At 50.6% G+C, this 13,044-nt stretch overlaps 1 protein-coding gene across 1 annotated transcript in view; it reads right to left on the bottom strand.

Annotated features, from left to right (window-relative positions):
* The window catches only part of ALDOA (aldolase, fructose-bisphosphate A), a 445,177-nt gene that overhangs the window by 38,118 nt on the left and 394,015 nt on the right, over nt 1-13,044 (bottom strand). The gene's annotated exons all lie outside the window — the stretch shown is intronic.

Below are 13,044 nucleotides of genomic sequence, written 5' to 3'. Positions count from 1 at the left end.
TCATGGCGAAATCCAGCCACAGGGGGAATTGGAATTTGTGGGGGCTGATCAGATTCTAGCGCTGCCAGTCCATTAACCAGTTGTCATTTTATTGTCATTTACTGATTGACTGGCAGCTTCCAAATCTGATTAGTGCTTATTCGCATTATGTACGTTGCACTTTCATAGACCAACGTTTTTGTAAAATATAACAAAAGTTTCTCAAGACAATTTAGTAAGGAGGCTTTTTGGTCATTTTTAGCCCCTTACACACTCCTAGGAGTTCTGGTTCGCCATGAGCTTGCTGGGCAGTCTGTACCTCTGCGTGTTTCAAGTCCTACCCCATAGAGCCCTATTGATCCATGCCATGCACTGATGAGGACCAACCAATCCAAAACAGTCTGTTTGCATGTTGGATTAGTGTGGCTCTGTAATATTAACATGCTGACACATTCCAGCGGTTCTGGAGGTGTGGTTAGCTTATGAAGACAACAAAGGGATAGATTGCATATTCAGCAGTGATGCATTGTGGGTCATCTCAAAGCTCACTCCAACCTGAATAATTGCAAATACCTTCTGTTTTAAGGTTTGGAACACACTAGGCAGAATCACACATGCGTTTTCCATAGCACATAGTGGAAAATGCATACGCGATTCTGCCTAGTGTGTACCTACCCTCCGGAGGCTTTTTGGTCTCTTTCAGCCCCCTTACACACGCCTAGGAGTTCTGCTTCACCATGAGCTTGCTGGGCAATCTGTACCTCAAGGTGATAAGTTTAGGGAATAAGCCTCGTACACATTTATGGTACCCATCCACCTCTGAATGTGCCATCAGATCGACCAACAGATAGATCGCTCTACCACTGAACCTGATCAGAGAGGGATCTATTACTGCCCACACACTGCAGAAAGATTTCCAGTAGAGTTCAGCCTGGTGAGTGTTGCAACAGCACAGAGAATATCAGGAGAGGAGCGTTAGATAGAGCAAGGAGCAGAGTCCTCCAGCAGCACAGAGTATATCAGGAGAGGAGCGTTAGATAGAGCAAGGAGCAGAGTCCTCCAGCAACACAGAGTATATCAGGAGAGGAGAGTTAGATAGAGGAAGGAGCAGAGTCCTCCAGCAGTACAGAGAATATCAGGAGAGGAGAGTTAGATAGAGGAAGGAGCAGAGTCCTCCAGCAGCACAGAGTATATAAGGAGAGGAGAGTTAGAGGAAGGAGCAGAGTCCTCCAGCAGTACAGAGTATATCAGGAGAGGAGAGTTAGATAGAGGAAGGAGCAGAGTCCTCCAACAGCACAGAGTATATCAGGAGAGGAGAGTTAGAGGAAGGAGCAGAGTCCTCCAGCAGCACAGAGTATATCAGGAGAGGAGAGTTAGAGGAAGGAGCAGAGTCCTCCAGCAGTACAGAGTATATCAGGAGAGAAGAGTTAGATAGAGGAAGGAGCAGAGTCCTCCAGCAGCACAGAGTATATCAGGAGAGGAGAGTTAGAGGAAGGAGCAGAGTCCTCCAGCAGCACAGAGTATATAAGGAGAGGAGAGGTAGAGGAAGGAGCAGAGTCCTCCAGCAGCACAGAGTATATCAGGAGAGGAGAGTTAGAGGAAGGAGCAGAGTCCTCCAGCAGCACAGAGTATATAAGGAGAGGAGAGGTAGAGGAAGGAGCAGAGTCCTCCAGCAGTACAGAGTATATCAGGAGAGGAGAGTTAGATAGAGGAAGGAGCAGAGTCCTCCAGCAGCACAGAGTATATCAGGAGAGGAGAGTTAGAGGAAGGAGCAGAGTCCTCCAGCAGTGCAGAGTATATCAGGAGAGGAGGGGTAGATAGAGGAAGGAGCAGAGTCCTCCAGCAGCACAGAGTATATCAGGAGAGGAGGGGTAGAAAGAGGAAGGAGCAGAGTCCTCCAGCAGCACAGAGTATATCAGGAGAGGAGAGTTAGATAGAGGAAGGAGCAGAGTCCTCCAGCAGCACAGAGTATATCAGGAGAGGAGAGTTAGAGGAAGGAGCAGAGTCCTCAAGCAGCACAGAGTATATCAGGAGAGGAGAGTTAGAGGAAGGAGCAGAGTCCTCCAGCAGCACAGAGTATATCAGGAGAGGAGAGTTAGATAGAGGAAGGAGCAGAGTCCTCCAGCAGCACAGAGTATATCAGGAGGGGGAGAGTTAGACAGAGGAAGGAGCAGAGTCCTCCAGCAGCACAGAGTATATCAGGAGAGGAGAGTTAGATAGAGGAAGGAGCAGAGTCCTCCAACAGCACAGAGTATATCAGGAGAGGAGAGTTAGAGGAAGGAGCAGAGTCCTCCAGCAGCACAGAGTATATCAGGAGAGGAGAGTTAGAGGAAGGAGCAGAGTCCTCCAGCAGAGCAGGGTATATCAGGAGAGGAGAGTTAGAGGAAGGAGCAGAGTCCTCCAGCAGTGCAGAGTATATCAGGAGAGGAGGGGTAGATAGAGGAAGGAGCAGAGTCCTCCAGCAGCACAGAGTATATCAGGAGAGGAGAGTTAGTGGAAGGAGCAGAGTCCTCCAGCAGCACAGAGTATATCAGGAGAGGAGGGGTAGATAGAGGGAGGAGCAGAGTCCTCCAGCAGCACAGAGTATATCAGGAGAGGAGAGTTACAGGAAGGAGCAGAGTCCTCCAGCAGCACAGAGTATATCAGGAGAGGAGAGTTAGAAGAAGGAGCAGAGTCCTTCAGCAGCACAGAGTATATCAGGAGAGGAGAGTTACAGGAAGGAGCAGAGTCCTCCAGCAGCGCAAAGTATATCAGGAGAGGAGGGGTAGATAGAGGGAGGAGCAGAGTCCTCCAGCAGCACAGAGTATATCAGGAGAGGAGAGTTAGAGGAAGGAGCAGAGTCCTCCAGGAGCACAGAGTATATCAGGAGAGGAGGGGTAGATAGTGGGAGGGGCAGAGTCCTCCAGCAGCACAGAGTATATCAGGAGAGGAGAGTTAGAGGAAGAAGCAGAGTCCTCCAGCAGCACAGAGTATATCAGGAGAGGAGAGTTAGATAGAGGAAGGAGCATAGTCCTCCAGCAGCACAGAGTATATCAGGAGAGGAGAGTTAGAGGAAGGAGCAGAGTCCTCCAGCAGTACAGAGTATATCAGGAGAGGAGAGTTAGATAGAGGAAGGAGCAGAGTCCTCCAGCAGCACAGAGTATATCAGGAGAGGGGAGTTAGATGGAGGGAGGAGCAGAGTCCTCCAGCAGCACAGAGTATATCAGGAGAGGAGAGTTAGATGGAGGAAGGAGCAGAGTCCTCCAGCAGCACAGAGTATATCAGGAGAGGAGGGGTAGATAGAGGAAGGAGCAGAGTCATCCAGCAGTACAGAGTATAGCAGGAGAGGAGAGTTAGATGGAGGGAGGAGCAGAGTCCTCCAGCAGCACAGAGTATATCAGGAGAGGAGAGTTAGATGGAGGAAGGAGCAGAGTCCTTCAGCAGCACAGAGTATATCAGGAGAGGAGAGTTAGAAGAAGAAGCATGGTCCCCCAGCAGCACAGAGTATATCAGGAGGGGAAAGTTAGAGGAAGGAGCAGAGTCCTCCAGCAGCACAGAGTATATCAGGAGAGGAGAGTTAGATGGAGGGAGGAGCAGAGTCCTCCAGCAGCACAGAGTATATAAGGAGAGGAGGGGTAGATAGAGGAAGGAGCAGAGTCCTCCAGCAGCACAGAGTATATCAGGAGGGGAGAGTTAGAGGAAGGAGCAGAGTCATCCAGCAGTACAGAGTATATCAGGAGAGGAGAGTTAGATGGAGGGAGGAGCAGAGTCCTCCAGCAGCACAGAGTATATCAGGAGAGGAGAGTTAGAAGAAGAAGCAGAGTCCCCCAGTAGCACAGAGTATATCAGGAGAGGAGAGTTAGAGGAAGGAGCAGAGTCCTCCAGCAGTACAGAGTATATCAGGAGAGGAGAGTTAGATGGAGGGAGGAGCAGAGTCCTCCAACAGCACAGAGTATATCAGGAGAGTGGAGTTAGAGGAAGGAGCAGAGTCCTCCAACAGCACAGAGTATATCAGGAGAGGAGGGGTAGATAGTGGGAGGGGCAGAGTCCTCCAGCAGCACAGAGTATATCAGGAGAGGAGAGTTAGAGGAAGGAGCAGAGTCCTCCAGCAGCACAGAGTATATCAGGAGAGGAGGGTTAGATAGAGGAAGGATCAGAGCCCTCCAGCAGCACAGAGTATATAAGGAGAGGAGAGTCAGAGGAAGGAGCAGAGTCCTCCAGCAGCACAGAATATATCAGGAGAGGAAGGTTAGATAGAGGAAGGATCAGAGCCCTCCAGCAGCACAGAGTATATCAGGAGAGGAGGGGTAGATAGAGGAAGGAGCAGAGTCCTCCAGCAGCACAGAGTATATCAGGAGAGGAGAGTTAGAGGAAGGAGCAGAGTCCTCCAGCAGCACAGAGTATATCAGGAGAGGAGAGTTAGATGGAGGGAGGAACAGAATCCTCCAGCAGCACAGAGTATATCAGGAGAGGGGAGTTAGATGGAGGGAGGAGCAGAGTCCTCCAGCAGCACAGAGTATATCAGGAGAGGAGAGTTAGATGGAGAAAGGAGCAGAGTCCTCCAGCAGCACAGAGTATATCAGGAGAGGAGAGTTAGATGGAGGGAGGAACAGAGTCCTCCAGCAGCACAGAGTATATCAGGAGAGGAGAGTTAGATGGAGGGAGGAGCAGAGTCCTCCAGCAGCACAGAGTATATCAGGAGGGGAGAGTTAGAGGAAGGAGCAGAGTCCTCCAGCAGCACAGAGTATATCAGGAGAGGAGAGTTAGATGGAGGGAGGAACAGAGTCCTCAAGCAGCACAGAGTATATCAGGAGAGGAGAGATAGAGGAAGGAGCAGAGTCCTCCAGCAGCACAGAGTATATCAGGAGAGGAGAGTTAGATGGAGGGAGGAGCAGAGTCCTCCAGCAGCACAGAGTATATAAGGAGAGGAGGGGTAGATAGAGGAAGGAGCAGAGTCCTCCAGCAGCACAGAGTATATCAGGAGGGGAGAGTTAGAGGAAGGAGCAGAGTCATCCAGCAGTACAGAGTATATCAGGAGAGGAGAGTTAGAAGAAGAAGCAGAGTCCCCCAGTAGCACAGAGTATATCAGGAGAGGAGAGTTAGAGGAAGGAGCAGAGTCCTCCAGCAGTACAGAGTATATCAGGAGAGGAGAGTTAGATGGAGGGAGGAGCAGAGTCCTCCAGCAGCACAGAGTATATCAGGAGAGGTGAGTTAGATGGAGGAAGGAGCAGAGTCCTCCAGCAGCACAGAGTATATAAGGAGAGGAGGGGTAGATAGAGGAAGGAGCAGAGTCCTCCAGCAGCACCGAGTATATCAGGAGAGGAGAGTTAGAGGAAGGAGCAGAGTCCTCCAGCAGAGCAGGGTATATCAGGAGGGGAGAGTTAGAGAAAGGAGCAGAGTCCTCCAGCAGTACAGAGTATATCAGGAGAGGAGAGTTAGATGGAGGAAGGAGCAGAGTCCCTCCAGCAGTACAGAGTATATCAGGAGAGGAGAGTTAGATGGAGGGAGGAACAGAGTCCTCCAGCAGCACAGAGTATATCAGGAGAGGAGAGTTAGATGGAGGGAGGAGCAGAGTCCTCCAGCAGCACAGAGTATATCAGGAGAGGTAGATAGAGGAAGGAGCAGAGTCCTCCAGCAGCACAGAGTATATCAGGAGAGGAGAGTTAGATGGAGGGAGGAACAGAATCCTCCAGCAGCACAGAGTATATCAGGAGAGTGGAGTTAGAGGAAGGAGCAGAGTCCTCCAACAGCACAGAGTATATCAGGAGAGGAGGGGTAGATAGTGGGAGGGGCAGAGTCCTCCAGCAGCACAGAGTATATCAGGAGAGGAGAGTTAGAGGAAGGAGCAGAGTCCTCCAGCAGCACAGAGTATATCAGGAGAGGAGGGTTAGATAGAGGAAGGATCAGAGCCCTCCAGCAGCACAGAGTATATAAGGAGAGGAGAGTCAGAGGAAGGAGCAGAGTCCTCCAGCAGCACAGAATATATCAGGAGAGGAGGGTTAGATAGAGGAAGGATCAGAGCCCTCCAGCAGCACAGAGTATATCAGGAGAGGAGGGGTAGATAGAGGAAGGAGCAGAGTCCTCCAGCAGCACAGAGTATATCAGGAGAGGAGAGTTAGAGGAAGGAGCAGAGTCCTCCAGCAGCACAGAGTATATCAGGAGAGGAGAGTTAGATGGAGGGAGGAACAGAATCCTCCAGCAGCACAGAGTATATCAGGAGAGGGGAGTTAGATGGAGGGAGGAGCAGAGTCCTCCAGCAGCACAGAGTATATCAGGAGAGGAGAGTTAGATGGAGAAAGGAGCAGAGTCCTCCAGCAGCACAGAGTATATCAGGAGAGGAGAGTTAGATGGAGGGAGGAACAGAGTCCTCCAGCAGCACAGAGTATATCAGGAGAGGAGAGTTAGATGGAGGGAGGAGCAGAGTCCTCCAGCAGCACAGAGTATATCAGGAGGGGAGAGTTAGAGGAAGGAGCAGAGTCCTCCAGCAGCACAGAGTATATCAGGAGAGGAGAGTTAGATGGAGGGAGGAACAGAGTCCTCAAGCAGCACAGAGTATATCAGGAGAGGAGAGATAGAGGAAGGAGCAGAGTCCTCCAGCAGCACAGAGTATATCAGGAGAGGAGAGTTAGATGGAGGGAGGAGCAGAGTCCTCCAGCAGCACAGAGTATATAAGGAGAGGAGGGGTAGATAGAGGAAGGAGCAGAGTCCTCCAGCAGCACAGAGTATATCAGGAGGGGAGAGTTAGAGGAAGGAGCAGAGTCATCCAGCAGTACAGAGTATATCAGGAGAGGAGAGTTAGAAGAAGAAGCAGAGTCCCCCAGTAGCACAGAGTATATCAGGAGAGGAGAGTTAGAGGAAGGAGCAGAGTCCTCCAGCAGTACAGAGTATATCAGGAGAGGAGAGTTAGATGGAGGGAGGAGCAGAGTCCTCCAGCAGCACAGAGTATATCAGGAGAGGAGAGTTAGATGGAGGAAGGAGCAGAGTCCTCCAGCAGCACAGAGTATATCAGGAGAGGAGAGTTAGATGGAGGGAGGAGCAGAGTCCTCCAGCAGTACAGAGTATATCAGGAGAGGAGAGTTAGATGGAGGGAGGAGCAGAGTCCTCCAGCAGCACAGAGTATATCAGGAGAGGTGAGTTAGATGGAGGAAGGAGCAGAGTCCTCCAGCAGCACAGAGTATATAAGGAGAGGAGGGGTAGATAGAGGAAGGAGCAGAGTCCTCCAGCAGCACCGAGTATATCAGGAGAGGAGAGTTAGAGGAAGGAGCAGAGTCCTCCAGCAGAGCAGGGTATATCAGGAGGGGAGAGTTAGAGAAAGGAGCAGAGTCCTCCAGCAGTACAGAGTATATCAGGAGAGGAGAGTTAGATGGAGGAAGGAGCAGAGTCCCTCCAGCAGTACAGAGTATATCAGGAGAGGAGAGTTAGATGGAGGGAGGAACAGAGTCCTCCAGCAGCACAGAGTATATCAGGAGAGGAGAGTTAGATGGAGGGAGGAGCAGAGTCCTCCAGCAGCACAGAGTATATCAGGAGAGGTAGATAGAGGAAGGAGCAGAGTCCTCCAGCAGCACAGAGTATATCAGGAGAGGAGAGTTAGATGGAGGGAGGAACAGAATCCTCCAGCAGCACAGAGTATATCAGGAGAGGGGAGTTAGATGGAGGGAGGAGCAGAGTCCTCCAGCAGCATAGAGTATATCAGGAGAGGAGAGTTAGATGGAGGAAGGAGCAGAGTCCTCCAGCAGCACAGAGTATATCAGGAGAGGAGAGTTAGATAGAGGAAGGAGCAGAGTCCTCCAGCAGCACAGAGTATATCAGGAGAGGTAGATAGAGGAAGGAGCAGAGTCCTCCAGCAGCGCAGGGTATATCAGGAGAGGAGAGTTAGATAGAGGAAGGAGCAGAGTCCTCCAGCAGCATAGAGTATATCAGGAGAGGTAGATAGAGGAAGGAGCAGAGTCCTCCAGCAGCACAGAGTATTTCAGGAGAGGTAGATAGAGGAAGGAGCAGAGTCCTCCAGCAGCACAGAGTATATCAGGAGAGTTAGATAGAGGAAGGAGCAGAGTCCTCCAGCAGCATAGAGTATATCAGGAGAGGTAGATAGAGGAAGGAGCAGAGTCCTCCAGCAGCACAGAGTATATCAGGAGAGGTAGATAGAGGAAGGAGCAGAGTCCTCCAGCAGCGCAGGGTATATCAGGAGAGAAGGGGTAGATAGTGGGAGGGGCAGAGTCCTCCAGTAGCGCAGGGTATATCAGGAGAGGAGAGGTAGATAGAGGAAGGAGCAGAGTCCTCCAGCAGCACAGAGTATATCAGGAGAGGAGAGTTAGATAAAGGAGCAGAGTCCTCCAGCAGCACAGAGTATATCAGGAGAGGAGAGTTAGATAGAGGAAGGAGCAGAGTCCTCCAGCAGCACAGAGTATATCAGGAGAGGAGAGTTAGAGGAAGGAGAAGAGTCCTCCAGCAGCACAGAGTATATCAGGAGGAGACACTGTCATACACACATATGACTTATAGCACAGATCCCATTAATAAGTAATGTGTGTCTGCAACTCCGCCCGGCACACTGGGGACTGTATGGCGCAATGCGTCTCAGCTCTGGGATCCATTAACAGAAGCCACTTCCAGCCCTGCTGGATAATTGCATTCATTTCCTGCCTGCTCCTCCTCTGCTGGTGCCTCTGGGGTGAGATCCGCTCCCTGCACGATGTATGAATGAATATCAGAGAGCTATCAGGGGAGTCTCCTCTGCGCCTCACTACAGTAATTAGATATATTTATATCAGCGCTGCAGCAGAAGAGCGAACGGGTCTCCATACAGCGGTGTGTTCATGTATTCTATTATTATAGCGCCAACATATTCTGCAGTGCTCTGTCCTCCCCCCCATCCATCCGTCATACGCTGAGTGTCCGGAAATATCCTGTCTTTCAGCATTTCTCGGAGGTATCTCTGACATAATAATAATCTTTATTTTTTACATACAAAACCCTTAGTTGTTGCAGGTATCAGGCAGCTGTAACTGCTTTGCTGCAACGACTGCCGCCAGTAGGTCTCGCAAGCTCGTCTACGGGATGGAATCTGAGATGAATGTGGCACAGATAGAAGATGAAGCATGGCCACCCCATTGATTGTTTTAATCGATTTTTGGACGAAACCAGTCGGCAGGATCAATCAGGCATGCTGCACACGTGAAGTCCTGCTTCCTCTCTGACTACAGCGGCACCTCATGTGACCCGACAGCACATAACAGGTCACATGAGGCACCGCTGTAGCCTTGGATACGGGCAGGTGGATGTAGATCCCAACGCTGGATGGCTGACAGCAGGTAGCTGTGCCTCGCATCTAGGGAGGGGGAGATGGGCAGGGCAAGGAGGGGGACATTTGGGGAGGGGGACATTTGGGGAGGGGGGGCACCTCTTGCTGCCCTCTGTCTAATTGTTGCCGCTGAAGCACGCAGTTTACGTTGCTGCCTGTAAGAACTGCCCCTGCTTGTTCTTATCCCCATACACCTTACACAGTTCAGAAATATGTTGGGGATCATTGCCTCATTGTAGAGTAATGTTGGCACCAGTGGCATGTTGGCCAGAACGGTTGGTGTGGTGTTGCAATGGATTGGCAGCCATTCTTGTTCAGTGTGCCTTTCACACGCTGCAAGTCACCAACGTCTCCTCTCTGCTGCTCTGACATATCCCCAACTGTCACACTTCCCCCTCTGTGTGTGACGGTGGGTGGGACAAGTTCTGGGAACAACTGCTTCTTGTTCTGCAAGTTACATAACTGCTCACTCAAGGGCTTCCCTCAGCTGTCATAAAACATGCTTACATCTTTCCCCTGTCCGGTACTTTGACAACTGTCATCCATTTTTATTGACTTGGTAATGCAGTAAATTATTCAGAATATCCGAGTCTCCTGGTTTCAGCACCAGAAACACTTCCTTAATCTATACATTGCTGTATATTGCTATGTAGGTCCGCCCTCCCAGTGATGCTTTGCCTAGGCAGCTTAGTTATGCGAAATCTTCCTCCCAGAGCATTCTGGGGAACCAGACTTTATTTTCACTGGCTTTAGAATTCTCAGGAACAAGCATTCTGTAGAGATCACCTGACAGTACCAAAGATGTTGCCACCCACCTATGATAGATTTCAGAATGTAAATCAGGGAGGGAGCACTGACTAAATAATCAATAAAAAAATATAGTATGTTTTTGACAGAACATGCGGAAGAGATCAGTACAGCTTTACATTCCTGTGTTGGGGTGACAACGGGAGTGAATTACTGTAGAGTGACCAGATTTTTGAAGGCTCAACCTGGGACGGGGGGAATTGGGGGGAGGGGCGCGCCGCGGCGAATAATGTGGTGTCTGCAGCGCGCGTGCGAAAAATGGGCATGGCCATGACATTCTATGGGCGGAGCTAACGTAATGATGCAACAGCGAGGCATAAGAAAGCAGTGTTTACGCCGTGATGTGGTCAAACGTGGATTCACATCATAGGTGTGCAGAAACTGTGTGATGCTATTTAATAGTATGCCATAACCCCAAAGCAGCAAACACAGCCAACTATGACCATTAAATAATAAATGTAGCAACAGTTACCCCAGACACCACAAAATAAACGCAATGCGCAACATTTCAGCACAAAATAAACGCATTGCGGGCAACATGTCAGCATAAAATAACCGCAATGGGGGCAAACATGTCAGTACAAAATAAACGCAATGGGGGCAACATGTTAATACAAAATGAACGCACGGCGGGCAAGCATGTCAGTACAAGATAATCGCACTGCGGGCAAACATGTCAGTACAAGATAAACGCACTGCGGGCAAACATGTCAGTACAAGATAAAGCATTTACTCACCTGGCAGAAGACGTCCCCTCACGCAGCCGGCCTCTGGTGTGTGCAGCTCCCCCTGGCCTGGGCGATCTTCAATCTCCCGCTCAGCCTCTCACAGGCAGAGCAGGGCTACGGCAAGATGGCGTCCGGAGGCGGAGCCCTGTACTGGAGACAAATAGTCTCCAATACAGGGCTCCGCCTCCGGACGCCATCTTCCCGTAGCCCTGCTCTGCCTGTGCCTGCCGGAGGAGAACATTGCAGGCTGGAGCGGGGCTGCGGGGAATGAACTAGCGCAGCGTCTAGTAGACGCTGCGGCTAGTTCATTGTACGGTGGCCAGAGTCCCGAGGCCGGGACGTCCCACTGCTAAAAGCGGGACGTTTCCCGGGACCTCATGCAGCCTGGGACAGCGCCCCCCGAAGGCGGGCCGTGTCCCGGATAAAGCGGGACGTATGGTCACCGTAATTACTGGCATACTAAGTCTGCCATTGTCACCTGATGGCCAGCAGGGTGAGCAGGAGGGTTGTGATGTTGAAGGGAAATACAATAAATACAATAACAATCAGCCATAGTTTTCCAAAATGGCGGTCGGCTACAGAGCATGTAGGCATCCATGTGTACGCAGTGTAGGAAGTGTGCTCTATGCGTACATAGCTTTATCCCCCGGGCGCTGGGAATAACTGGGTATCTGCAGCACAGCTATGATGAGTAAGGATGGTGAGAAGTGGCCATTTCCGATTTTGTGGAGAAATTTTCCGCCAGTGGCAGTTTTCCAGTAGGCTTTGTTCCCACGAAAACAGAGAATACACTTTTTTGTCAGTTCTCTGCTCATTGCTAAGCGTAGAGTGTACGGCTCCTATGTTATACATACAGGGCTGATTCTCTCATGAAGCAAGGTAAGACACTTCAATCAGGTGCAGAGATTACAGGGGAAGCATGTTTGTACTGTGTTTACACTAACAGTATGCAGTCAGAGTAGGAGGAGAAGCAAGGTGAGGAGGTCATCATTGGGGAAAAGCAGCTTGTTGTGCTGTGTGAGGAGTCTGTCAGTGAGTGAGGAGGCAGGAGAGCAACAGTGTTTAATTTGACTTGCACAGCAGAAGGGAGGAGGTGGCACTGCTGTCCTGACTGAGGAGGAATGGAGCACAGCCAGTGTGCTATTGTGTTGAGCTCAGGCCCAGATTTACCTGACAGGAGCCTATAGGCACATATGTCCTGGCAACTTAGACTTTGCTCTTCATGAACCTACAAAACCCTCGCCGAACCGCACCGCAGGTATACTGGCTGTCCTTTCTCCCTTACTTCCCTTGCCCGTCATAGGTAGCTACAGGTGCCCCTTAGTATTAGGTAACCAGAACTACCCTCAAATATTAAGTAGCTAGAGGTGCTCCTAAGTGTTTGGTAGCGAGAGGAACCTCAGTATTAAGTAGCTAGAGCAGAGCAGAGCATGGTGAATAACCTCATCTACACTCTCATCAGGACTCTGCATAGAGAAGGAGGGAGGGAGGTGCTCAGGAAGGGAAGTGAGCCGCCTTTCCATCATCAGGCGCCTGTAGGCATGTGCCTACAGTGCCTTATGGTAAAGCCACCCCTGGTTGAGCTGCAGCATGTCATGTGAGAACATTAAATTAAGCAGAGCAAATTGTTGTCAGGTGCTGTGCAATCATTCCAAATAGGAGGGGGGGGGGGGGGGGGGGGCATCCTCACATGTTTGCCTCAGACAGCAAAAAGTCTAGGCCCTTAATACATAGGAGCTCTTCACAGTTGTCACTCTGCAATGGCTCTACGGGATCCGCTGCAGTAAGCGGGCTACACTTCTGTGCAGTCTGCGATCCCGGGCCAGGCGGATGCGGGGGCCTAAGGGGGAGTACATCTGCCCCAGGCTCCACCCACATCACTCCGGGCCATCACAGTGGACAGTATACCATCCCCTCTCGCTGGCCGCATGTGATGCGGAAGCAAGTGGGAACGGGGCCTGATTAGTCATTTTTTTGCATCAGAGAGTGCAAAAAATTAAAAAACAAAAATCCGAAATCAGGAAAAAGAAAAATCAGAAAGTCGTGTGATGTCCCTGGCTGTTTTGTACTGAGCATGTGCGCAACCAGGGCAGTTAGGACACAGGGACGGATCTGACAGTTTGCTGTGTGTGGTTCACAGAGGTTCTTATTGCATTGTGGGAAATAACAGCTTTTTCCAACTGCCAAGCAAGCAGCTCCCTGTGTGCATATACTTCAGACAGTGGTGGGGAACGAGCAATGCGGGATGCG

This window comes from Hyperolius riggenbachi, chromosome 7, assembly GCF_040937935.1.
Source record: "Hyperolius riggenbachi isolate aHypRig1 chromosome 7, aHypRig1.pri, whole genome shotgun sequence".
In the NCBI taxonomy this organism is placed as follows: Eukaryota; Metazoa; Chordata; class Amphibia; order Anura; family Hyperoliidae; genus Hyperolius; species Hyperolius riggenbachi.
This window is presented reverse-complemented; position numbering and strand designations above follow the sequence as displayed.